This window comes from Heteronotia binoei, chromosome 17, assembly GCF_032191835.1.
Source record: "Heteronotia binoei isolate CCM8104 ecotype False Entrance Well chromosome 17, APGP_CSIRO_Hbin_v1, whole genome shotgun sequence".
In the NCBI taxonomy this organism is placed as follows: domain Eukaryota; kingdom Metazoa; phylum Chordata; class Lepidosauria; order Squamata; family Gekkonidae; genus Heteronotia; species Heteronotia binoei.
In genome coordinates, this window is record NC_083239.1 from 26,262,385 (window position 1) to 26,275,088 (window position 12,704).

The 12,704-nt window shown below is 42.2% G+C and overlaps 1 protein-coding gene across 12 annotated transcripts in view; it reads left to right on the forward strand.

Moving 5' to 3' along the window:
* Positions 1-12,704, forward strand: part of PTPRU (protein tyrosine phosphatase receptor type U) — a 495,642-nt gene that overhangs the window by 349,194 nt on the left and 133,744 nt on the right. The window lies entirely within an intron of this gene.

Sequence of the window (12,704 nt, forward strand, 5' to 3'; positions counted from 1 at the left end):
TGCAGTCCAATGTATTTATGCATTTAGAATATTTCTATGCCCTCTCTTCAAGTCCTGCTCAGGGTGGCGTACAATTCAAAGCCACAGTATGTGTGTGTGTATATATATATATATATATACACACACACATTAAAAAGCCATTAGAAATAAGTAGCATGGAGGGGTGTGGCAGCAGAACTTCCAGTTGGCCGCACTCTGCTCTCTCTCCCGATACTCCCTTTGGATAATATAGAATTGCACTGAAATTAAGGTATGGTTTTGCATCTACTACATGAGGTCTGTGTGATGGGAAGAACCAAGGGGGGGGGGGGGAAAGGTGGTAAAAATCCCCCAAACAGACCATGAACAAGGTCAGAGACTGATTCAGAAGATGAACCGCAGCTGGAGTTATTTTCCTTCGAGAAAATGGCATCGAAAGGAGCGGGACCAGATACAAGTTTCCAAACAATGATAATGCTTGTTCTTACGGAAATTAAAAATGAATTTAGCCAAGGCATTGACTGTGTAAAAGGGGATATTGAATATTTAAAGAAACAAGTAGCATAAAAAGGGTCTATTAAATGGAAGCAAGCCATTTAAAAAGCCAGTAAGATTCAAAAGCCTTAATTAAAAATGTGGTTGAAGATATGTGGTTTGGCCTGGCCCCAAAAAGAATGTAAAGCAAGTGCCAGACAAGCCTCAAGGGGGGGTGGCATTCCAAAGGGGAGGTGCTACCCCAGAAAAGGCTGTATCTCTACGTGCCACCCACCTCAACAATGAAGATAGGGCCACAGAGAGTCAATTAAGATACCAATTAAGGCAGGGTGATAGAGAGCCACTTAAAGTTGCAACTGTGACACACATGGGGAAGGGGTTTGAGTCTCCTGCCCATTTTGTAGACTTGGAAGGGTCTCAGGGAGGCGATGCTATTTGGCCTGTGCTGGAGAAAACCATGTTTCCAGATGCACTTCCAGTTTTGACCCACAAATTCTTCTATCCATCACATCAGTCTAGTCTTGGGGTCAACTGCTGTGACAGCCACAGGGGGAAACTCACTCCATGTGGGACCTTTGATGCCACATCATCTTTCTCCCTTGGCAACTGCTCCTGGTGCACTTCCCAGTTCCTGCTGAGCAGCTCCGTCACATACCCCAACCTGTCCAATACTGCTCTGCTCCCTTTCCATCGAGACCAGGTTTCCTCCATAGCCTTGTAATGTCCAGCTGTAGTTCTTCACTTTATTGTGATTCCTTGTTGACGTCCCTTGGGATATTGGTTGTAAGCCACCACATGAGCTCTGGTGGAGAGCACTGAGGGTTATAAATTTTTTAATGAATAATAGGGCTTGGATGGAAGACAGGGTATCAGACTCCCAAGGAGCATTCTCTCACACAGATATTGTTGAATATAGTACGAATCACTGGACTTAAGCCTATTGGCTTCGCCGTCTGGCCTTTTGTTCCTGTCTTTCATCTCCTTCTTTGCACGTTTTCTCCTGTGACACTTCATTAAGTTAAACCTCTTCTCCTCTACAGCCTAGTTTCTCAAAGCCAGAAAGTTGTTTCTCAGAACGTTGCAGCGGGCTGCCGTCTCCTAGAACTTTAGAATCAGGAGAATGTGTTAGAAGGATGAATTTCCATGGAATTCATTTTTGCTGAACAAGTTGCCACTTTAGGGGGGGAAGAGGCAAAACTTCAATCAAACCCACTCAGCGCTGAAGGACCATCTTTCCCCCTAGGTCTCAGTGCCCCAGTTATGATCTTCTAGGTGCTACTGTCTGTTTGCCTACCCTTAAGACAGCAAGCTTAACATCAACAGTGTGGCATAGTTGTTAAGAGTGCTGGAGTAGTATCTGGAAGATCCAGTTTCAAATCCCCACTTGTGCCATGGAAGCTAACTGGGTGACCTTGGGCCAGTCACAGTATCTCTGCCAAACCTACCTCACAAGGTGGTTGTGAGGATAAAATAGAGGAGAGGAGAATGATATAAGCTGCTTTGGGTTCCCGTTGGGGAGAAAGGCAGGTTATAAATGAATTCAATAAATACATAAAAATGAAAAAAAAAAAAACACTACAGCCTTTCCCCCCCTCTAGTGCCTTCTACCCTGTCTTTTTAGGGGATGGCGTAAGGCTGTTTTATTTGTAAAGACATAGTGGGATGGGAAGGGGGATTTATGGGGTCCTTATTCTGCTGTGTCTGTTTTTAATCATGGAAGCCATCTTGAGCCACAAGAGGAAAAGTTGGGTTTAAATATTCTTGAAAAAACCACCTTACGTTCAGTGCATTTCCCTTGCATTCCACCTTGTTTTCCCCTCTAAGCTGAGTTAGTGAGAGCTAGCTCACAGTTTTTTTAGACATAGTTTTGCCCTAGCTCAGGAGCAATGGCCCCAGAGCAAATTAATTTATGTTGCAGCTCACAACTTTAATGCCAGTAGCTCATGAAGTAGAGTTTTTGCTTACAAGACTCCGCAGCTTAGAGGGAGTATTGCTTGGGTTAGATCCTGCCTGAATTTTCACAGGCACGGAGGGGGGAGTGTTCTGGGTTTTTTTTTGCCAATTTCTCTCGTGCACAGGAGACTTCTGATTCCCCCCAAGCTATTTTTTTAAGCGGGGCTGTCCCCCAGTAGCAGCATTTCTGGGAGTATTGGGACTGCTGTAGGCTGGAGGGTGGTGAAAGCCTCCCCCCCCTGCTTGCACCTGTGGGAATTCAGGCAGGATCGACGCCTTTCTGTTCCTTTCCACATCATTTCTGGCCTGTTTACGGACATTCTGCCTTGGAGCTACTGCTTTCTTGGATGAAGAAACAAGGATCTCTCTTCCTCTGCCAAAGGAAATTCACCTTGGCAAACCTTACCAGCATTCTGTCATACGCAGGATGACTGTGTAGCTCTTATTATGGCTTTTTGTTGGATGTGCTACAACTTTTGATGGTGGTGTCGGCTTTATGCCTTTGAGTGATGCTGGGCTGGATCAGTCTCGGTAAGGCCGGAGGTTGAATCCCTCTGTGCTGGCCCCTTCCCAGCGACAAATTGATGCCTCTATAAAGTTTTGGCGGCTGGAAAGCTAGACTTTATTGACTTGAGATGGAAGGGCAGGTTTCTGTTCCTTTCTTCTGTTAAGAAGAAGAAGAAGACGACTGCAGATTTATACCCCGCCCTTCTCTCTGAATCAGAGACTCAGAGCGGCTTACAATCTCCTATATCTTCCCCCTTCCACAACAGACACCCTGCTGTTGTTTGGGGGGGGGGGAGTTGCCCTTTCTTTTGGGGGAGGGACGGTGGCTCAGTGGTAGAGCATCTGCTTGGTAAGCAGAAGGTCCCAGGTTCAATCCCCGGCATCTCCAACTAAAAGGGTCCAGGCAAATAGGCCTGAAAAACCTTAGCTTGAGACCCTGGAGAGCCGCTGCCAGTCTGAGTAGGCAATACTGACTTTGATGGACCGAGGGTCTGATTCAGTATAAGGCAGCTTCATATGTTCATATGACAACTCCTGCAATCGCTATGGCTGACCCAAGGCCATTCCAGCAGCTGTAAGTGGAGGAGTGGGGAATTAAACCCGGTTCTCCCAGAAAAGAGTCCGCACACTTAGCCACTACACCAAACTGTCTTAAGCACATAAGACAGTGGCCATTCTTAGATGTTCCATTTGACCCATATAGCATCTGTCTTGAAGGACGCAGCCCTTTCTCCCCACCTCCTTCTGGCTGATCCAGACAGCTCAGTACGGCAGGGAACGCCTCGTGTGCATCTCTTGCATGAACAAGGTCTCAGCATGGTTTCTAGCATGTGGAGATGCTATCGCTGTTACAGCCTTGTATGCTGGTGGACCGGACAGCTGCTCAGCATGCCTCCTGCGTATGGGTCTGAGCTGTGCATCAAAGACTGGTAGGGGGCAAGGAAATAGACCAGGCACTGCCTGCTTGGTGTTCCATCTATATTTCATTGTTTAGCATTCTGTCTGGGCAGACATGATCCCACTGCCCTTTCAGGAACATTAATTCCTAGGCAAAGGAGTTTTCTCTCTCTCCCCTCCCCCCCGCCCAAAGCAGTCCATTGAGAAATGACAGGAGGCAGCCAGGCAGGGCAACTCATGCTGGCAGAGTGGTAGAACAGGCAGCAGAGGTGGGCAGAGTCACACGCACATGAGTCTCTTGTGGCGTCTTTGCTGCCCTCCCGCCATTGCATGCTGTTTGCTGTCTTGTAACCTCACCATCTCAAAATAGGACAGACTGTGGCTATGGTGAGACTGTTTTCCTTTAGAAATCAAAGCAGTGAGTCTCCAAGGCAGGAATTAGAAATACAGATGGGAGACCTGCACCAAAGAATCATATCAATGCTCTGTCCAGAGCATTGGTTAAGTCAACCATCACAATCTTCATATGGGATACTTCCACACAGAAGGGATTCCCTGTTTTGCTGTCATTCCCAACTCGGATGCAAAGGCAGAGCCTTTGCCTGGTGATTTCCTCTGTCATTTCCCTCTCCATGCTGTCTGCAGCTCATCTTCTGCTATTTTTTTAAAAATATATATTAGTAGGAATATTCCAAAGGCAATATGATTTTTTAAAGAAAATCCTGCCAGTAATAGGGGGTAGGAACTGGTGCTGGAGTTGGCGCTGGGTGCAACTGGAGAGGCATGGAAATAGAGTTCCCAATCTGGCTCAGCAAATGCTGGGGGATTTGGAGTGATGCCTGGGGAGGGGAGGGTTTTGTGATGTCATTTCCAGGCGATGCTGCTGGCTGCCTCCCCTAGACTGTATGGTTTTAACCATAGAGATTAAGGAAAATTCCTAGAGAATCATTACGTGGAGGCCATTTTTCTCCCATTCTTTGGTTTCCTGAGACAGGTCAATTGGGACTGAGAGTGGGACCAATTCCCCACTAGACTTACCCCGCTCTCACTCTCCATTTCTCCATGGGGCTTCCATTGGATTTCACAAAAGCTGCCCCAGGGCCGCAACTCTCTTCGCTTCTTCTGCGCTGCAAACAGAAACCAGTTTTTGGAGGATCTTGTTTGCTGCGTGAAAGAGTCAGAGTGAGTTGCAGCCTCGGGGCAGCTTGTGCAAAATCTGACGGAAGCCCCGTGGAGAAGAGGAGAGTGAGAACAGGGTGAGGCTAATGGGGAAACAGTCTGGGTTACTCAGATGGGTGGGCTATATGGAGGTCTGCACCTTCCTGTCCATACTTTCCCCATACTTTCTTTGAATATGATCTTCCAGGGAAGATCATAGCACAGCAGACTTTGGAAGCACACACAGTGGAGCTGGGAGAAAACCAGGAAGTGGGTGCCCAGTTTAAAACCGCTATGGTTTCATGGTGGTGTTACGGAGCAAGAGCTCTGTGTGGAACCAACCATGAGCAGGTCCTCATGGTAATATAATAATAGGCAGGAGATAGATGGCTGGGCACCATGGGTCATCCATCTCTGCCCCCAGACTGCAGGTTCTAACTTCCTCCCAGACCATATGACCAGCGAAAAGATGCCATGATGACAAACCACAGCAGGTATTTTCAGTAGAACCAGATTGGGCTTCCAGCCTCTCCTGACATTTCAGGCCAGGAGAATCATGGTTTTTTGGGGAAAAAACTCACCTGGAATGGCTGAGAGTCCCAACGGGAACAAGACAACAATACTGAGTTTATAGGCTTCCCGTTTGCCTCATGTGGCCCCTGGAGATTACAAGCACACACATACACACATCTGCTGGCTTTGGTTGCCCAATAACTACTTCACATATTATGTTTCTGTGATGGAAGAGTCTTGCATTGCTTGATGCTTTTTCTCTATCAGGAGTAAAATTGCAGAACAAATCACTTATCAGTCTACACATCTGTAGAGGATTACCACAATTAGATAACTGTTCAAATATAAGCCATTTCTGGTCATAACTAGGAATGATTTATTGACTCCAATTGTATGGGTGATCCAGGGACAATTTTAAGACTACAAAGCAATACCCCAAAATGCTGAATTATTTCCAGCTCTCTCTCCCCCTGCTTGGAGCTGTAGCTCCTCCTGTGTCCTTTCTCTGAAAATGTCCAACTGGCTACAGCTGGAAACAATCTGTCTCTTGTTGGCATCCAGTGCTGCAAAGCTGAGGAAAGGCTGAGGGCCTTGGGAATGTTCAGTCAGGAGAAAAGGAGATTAAGGATGGAGATGATTGCTCTCTTTAAATATTTGAATGTCTATCATTTGGAGGAGGGCAAGGAGCTGTTCCATTTGGCAGCTGAGGATAGGGCCCGGAGCAATGGACTCAAATTACAAGCAGAAAAGTACAGCTGGATATTAGGAACAATTTTTTTACAGTTCAAAGGTGGAACCAGCTGCCTAGGAAGGTGGTGAGCTGCCCTTCGTTGGCTGTCTTCGAAACGTGGCTGGATGATTATTTGTTGGAGATGCTTAGGCTGATCCTGCATGGAGCTGGGGGTTGGACGAGATGATCTGTATGGCGCCTTCCAGCTCTGTGATTCTATGATTCTGTAAATCAGCATGTTCAGGGGGGAAAGAAGAAGAGAAAGCAATGTGCCAGAGCCACAAGAAAAAAAAAAACATGAAGGGAGCAACACAAAGACTACCTTGAAGCCAGATGCTGCCGCTGACACAAAATAAACAGAAAATTCCAAAAACTGGATAATCTTGCAGAGTACCTTTATGTCCAGGTTTAATTTCCCCATGATAAAAAAAGCAATTAAATGTTTGAAATGCATGGGGATCTTCTGCCAGATTGTCAGTACATTTTGCCGGGCGCCTGATGTGAGCTTCCCAAATTGTCCTTCTATTCAAACGTTAACATAAACAGTTTAGAGAAGAATAACCTGGAAAGCAGCATTCAGGCCCTGACAAAGCACGGTCTGAAGTAAATCATTTAGCCTTGCATGAAAGGAGAGAAACGGGAGAGGAGGAGCCACAGCTCTTTCCACTAGACTTTGTACTTGTTCAAATTCATGATGCGTCTTGGCAGGCACTGGCAGTGGGAAGAGTGTCCGCATCAATTGCAGAGGACTTCTGTTCTTCCACTGGTTTTTGGTCTTACAATATCACTGTTCTAATATAGTTCAGCTATGGAGGCAATGAATGTCTACAGGTTTTTTTTCTGTTGGACATATGAGACTTTCTGATACCAAATCAGGCTGTTCACTTAGCTTAATATCGGCATGTATCCTCCACTGAGTGAAGTATAAAGCCTACAGAGTCTTCCAGTGTAGTGGAAGAGAGAGCCAATGTGGTGCAGTGGTTAAGAGTGGCAGACTCTAATCAGGAGAACTGGGTTTGATTCCCCGCTTCTCCACATGAACAGTTCTCTCAGAGCTGTTCTCTCAAGAGCAGTTCTTTGAGAACTCTCTGAGCCCCACCTACCTCACAAGGTGTCTGTTGTGGGGAGAGGAAGGGAAGGAGATTGTAAGCCACTCTGAGACACTGAGTGAAGGGTGGGGTATAAATCCAAACTACCACCACCAGTACCTCCTCCTCCTCCTGTAGCTGTTCCGACATTTTAGGCGCTACTTAAGTGGAAGAAATTCTGCTTAGGCTGGTAGAACCTCTTACTAACTAAGGTTGAATACACGTCATCAGGGCTTTTTTTGTAGCAGGAACTCTTTTGCATATTAGGCCATGTACCCCTGATGTAGCCAATCCTCCTGGAGCTTACAAGGCTTTTAGTACAGGGCCTACCGTAAGCTCCAGGAGGACTGGCTACATCAAGGGTGTGTGGCCTAATATGCAAAGGAGTTCCTGCTATGAATAAAGCCCTGCATGCCATTGTCTTCTCCAGGGGTCACCAATCTTGTGACACCAGTGAGTACTTCAGAATTTTCAGAACAGGTAGTAAGCACCACGGAAGGGAACTTGGCATGATATAGCCCATCTTGTCAGATGCTGGAAGGTAAGCAGGGCTTGCACTTCGATGGGAAAGACCACCAAGGGAGACTCCACAGAGGAAGGCATCAGCAAGTCACCTCTGCTGCCCACTGGCCTTAAGAGTCCCTTTCTGGGGTCACCATAAATTGTTTGAGATTTGACGACACGCATGTAGTGGGCAACACAACAAAATGGCTTGTGGGACTGGAGTCCAGTTACAAAATATTGGGAAATTCCAGAAGACATTAGGAAGTTTCATGTCCAGCATCATCCTGTTATGGAGTCAGCTGTTACCTAATGGGTTCCACTTTCAGACTCCAAGGCGATGCTTCCTCAGCTCTTCTGACCACAGTTTCCTGGAAGGATGGATGATGCTGCTGAATCCCAAATCAAGCCATCCAATTTCCTCTTCTGATGAAATGGAGAAAAGCCAGGACTGCCTCTTTGCTGTGGGGAAGAAGCAAGGGGACACCAGGAAACACATCAGTCACCACTGTGGTACTCATGGTGCACCATATTGGGGGCCACTGGTCTATTGCGAATGCCAGCATTTCTATAGGACCCTCACAAAGAAGGGCATTTGTGGACTTCCGGGATCGGAAAATGGCGAGCTGAGCTGCTTTCCTTAACGGGGGCAGGCTGGTACTTCTGTTTGGGGTAGTAAAAGGCAAATTAATGCCTACTGCCTACTTTTCTCAGCTAGAGAATTGTCCAAGATATGCACAGATACTTTGAGGAGACTTACCTTGGCTGAAAGGGAGTCCCAGGAGTGGGGGGGGAGGCTCCTTTGAGGCTTTGAGGGATCTCCGTAGAGAAGTTGCATATTCATCATCTGCAGAAGTTTCCAGAGTCATTTATTTGACATAAGCTCGACAGGATCCGAATCTTCTTTTTACAACTTTAAACATCTAATTTATTAAAGACTGGTGTTGATCTGGATAAACTACAAAAAAAAGGTACTGATTGCTTTCTTTTCACTCCGGGGCTAACTAGAGCTAAACAAAACAAAATTAAAAGGTGGGAGTTGGAAATAATGGAAGCCTGAAAGGTGGAGAAGAAAAGGGGCTAAATTTGAACTTTGTAAATTTAAAAGGCAGTGCTAAAAGGAGAAAGGAATTTATTGTTTAGTCTATCTGCGGTTGAGGAGGTAGCCCCATCGTCATAGATCTGCAGCACTCATAGTCAACACAGGAAGTAAGTCAGATATTGTGAGATTTCTTTACCAGCGAAATGAGACTTGGTGGCAGGAAAAGCAGGAAGTACCAGAGAAAGAAGAAGGAAGTCAGAGAAGCAAACAGACTTCTCTAGGATTATAATATCAGAGAAAAACATCGGCGGCCATTGCTGGGAGGACAAAGTTTTAACAACGTTTATAAGTGACTGGGACAATAAAAATTGGTGAAGTCAACTGAGTTGGCAATTATAAAATAAGGACTATTGGATAGTGGTGAAGAAGATTTGAATTGGTTAAAGGGAAAAGAAGAAAACAAATTTTAAGTGAAGCAAAAGTTGTGACCTCCATTTTGGGAAAAATAAAAACTTTAAACAATATCTGAGCCTGGGAGGCTCAGAGAATGGCGAAATTGGGTTCATTGGAAAGGGCAAGCTTCACTCTATTAAACCTGATGGTTCAAATTTAATTTGGTGAGATAAAATTTTTTGATCTTTTTTACATGTCAGACCCAAAGCAAACTTGTGCTAGGTCTGCTTCAATGGAGAAAATGCAAGCCCAATTAGATGCAATGGAAGCCAGGATAATGAAGGGGGTGAAACAAATGATAACTGCCTCTAAAAAAGAAATAAGAAAGGATATTGAGGACTCAAAAAAAGAATTAAAAAAAGAAATAGAGAAACTCAGAAATGAGACTGTAGTAATAACAAAAAAAGTGCAAGAGGTGGAAGAGAGAGTGAAAACACATGATTCCACCTTGTTAAAATTACAAGAAAAGGTGATAATACATGACTACAAGTTGATGGAGACACAGATTCATCTGAGAGGTGTACCAGAAGATGAAGAATCTGATCTGAAAGAATACATAATAAAAATAATTGCAGAATTTTTGGAGGAAGATCCTGAAGGGAATAGAAATATGTATGACTATATGTATAGAGTGAATTCACTCTATGCAAAAAAGAACAATCTGCCAAGAGATGTGGTCATAAGATTTATGACAAAAGAAATGGTGGGAAAAATCATAAATAAAAATTTTGAAAAGACATTGACAGTGGGAGGCAGTAGAATAAGAATTATAAAAGAGTTGCCAAGACAAGTGTTAACTGACAGGAATATATATAAAAAACTAACAGAAAAATTACGCGACAATGGAATGAGATACATATGGATAATACCTAAAGGTTTGAGCTTTGAACTTCAAGGGAAAAGGATTACAATTATAAAAACACAGGAATTGCGTAGATTCTATGGAGAAAATAAAGAATTTGCACCATGATGGATTACAAATTGATATCTTGGAATGTAAATGGACTAAATTCACCACAAAAAAGAAGGGCAACATTTCATTGGATAAAAACCAAAATTGTAACATAGTTTGTTTACAAGAAGTGCACATTAGACAAAAGGATTATAAATTTTTATGGAATAAGCAACTGGGACTAGAATTTTATACATTGGCTGAACAGAAGAAGAGAGGAGTAATTTTTATATTAAAAAAAAATAGATCCGAAATTGTTTTTTAAAGATAAAGATGGAAGGTATATAGCGGTGGAAATTACATTGAATGCTAAAAAAACTTTATTGTTGGGACTTTATGCTCCAAATGGTGCAAAGGACATTTTCTTTAAAAATATTATGCAACATCTTGATGAAGTGACCTATGGGCAAATTTTGTTGATGGGGGGCTTTAATGGAACAATTCAGAACACAATAGATAGATCTGGGAAGAAAAAAAAATGATAAAGGGAAATTGCCAAAGTCTTTTTTTGAGCTGGTTAAACAAGAGAATTTGGAGGATATATGGAGGAAGTTCAATTCTGAAGTACGGGACCATACCCTTTTTTCAGCCAGGCATAATTCTTTTTCTAGAATTGACATGTTGTGGGGTGTCAAAGATTTGGGACTTATAACAAAGAAGATAGAGATTTTACCCCAAATAGGAACTGACTATAACCCAATAATGTGGATTACAAAATTGTCTAAAAAGTCAAGAAGATGGAGATTAAATGAAGATTTACTACAAAATAAAGAAATAGTGAAATCTTTAGAAAAGGAAACTAAAGCTTACTTCCAAGTCAATGATAGAGAAGATATAGAATTTCAAATGGTATGGGATGCCTACAAGGCAGTAATGGGAGGAATATTAATAACATTGAATACTAAAGATAAGAGAGCAAAAGATAAACAGATGTTGGACATTCAAAATGAAATTAAGAAAAAAGAAGTTGAATTAAGAAAAAGGCTAGGAAAAAAGAAAATTATAAGGGAGATTACAATATTACAAACACAAATGAGACATTTGTTAAATAAAGAAATGGAATTGAATTTGAAAAAATTACAACAGAAATCTTTTGAGGGAGCAAATAAATCTGGGAAGTACTTGACCTGGCAATTGAAGAAAAAGAGAGAAAGTAAAATTATTAATAAAATTGGGGCTGATGGAAAAGAGATGGTAGATCAAGAAGGAATAAAGATAGAATTTTTTAAGTATTATGCTAAATTATTTAAGGGTGTTAAAGTAAAGAAAGAAAGGATTGAAGCGTATTTGCAAAAGATCAAAATAGCACCCAACTGAATATATGGAAAAAATTTTGAATGATCCAATTGAAAAAATAGAAATTGAAGTAGCGATTAATGTAATGAAAATTGGAAAGGCACCTGGACCAGACGGATATACGGCAAAAATTTTTAAAAATAGAAATTGAAGTAGCAATTAATGTAATGAAAATTGGAAAGCCACCTGGACCAGATGGATATACGGCAAATTTTTTTAAAAAGCTTAAAGAAGAATTAGTACTGAAACTTCAAAAATTGATGAATGCGATAAGATTAAATGGGAAAATACCAAATACATGGAAAGAAGCTGTAATTTTGTTGATTCCAAAGGAAGAAAGAGATGTCATGAATGTAAAGAATTATAGACCAATTTCATTATTAAATAATGATTATAAGATATACACAAGAATCTTGGCAGAACGGCTTAAACAATATTTAATAAATTTTATAAAGGAAGATTAAGCGGGCTTTCTCCCTAAAAGGCAAATAAGAGACAATATTAGAACTGTTGTAAATATTGTAGAATATTATGAAAGGCATCCAGAGAAGGAAGTTGCATTATTTTTTGCGGATGCAGAGAAAGCTTTTGACAATTTGAACTGGGACTTTATGTTTGCAGTAATGGAGAAAATAAAGTTGGGGGAAAACTTTATAAGAATGATAAAGGCAATATATACTGAACAATGTGCAAGGCTATGTATAAATGCAGATCTTACAGATGAAATGATAATCAGCAAAGGTACAAGACAAGGTTGTCCACTTTCACCATTGTTGTTTATAATGACTCTTGAAATCTTATTGATGCAAATACAAGACGATGAAGAAATAGAAGGAATGAGAATTAAAGGATTTACCTATAAATATAGAGCATTTGCAGATGATATAATGTTTATAAATGAAAATCCTACACAAGTTACACCTTTGTTGTTAGCTAAAATTTACAAGATAGAGGTTTACAAGATAATGCATGGGATGGAGAAAGTAGAGAAAGAAGTACTTTTCTCCCTTTCTCACAATACAAGAACTCGTGGGCATTCGATGAAATTGCTGAGCAGACAGGTTAAAACGGATAAAAGGAAGTACTTCTTCACCCAAAGGGTGATTAACATGTGGAATTCACTGCCACAGGAGGTGGTGG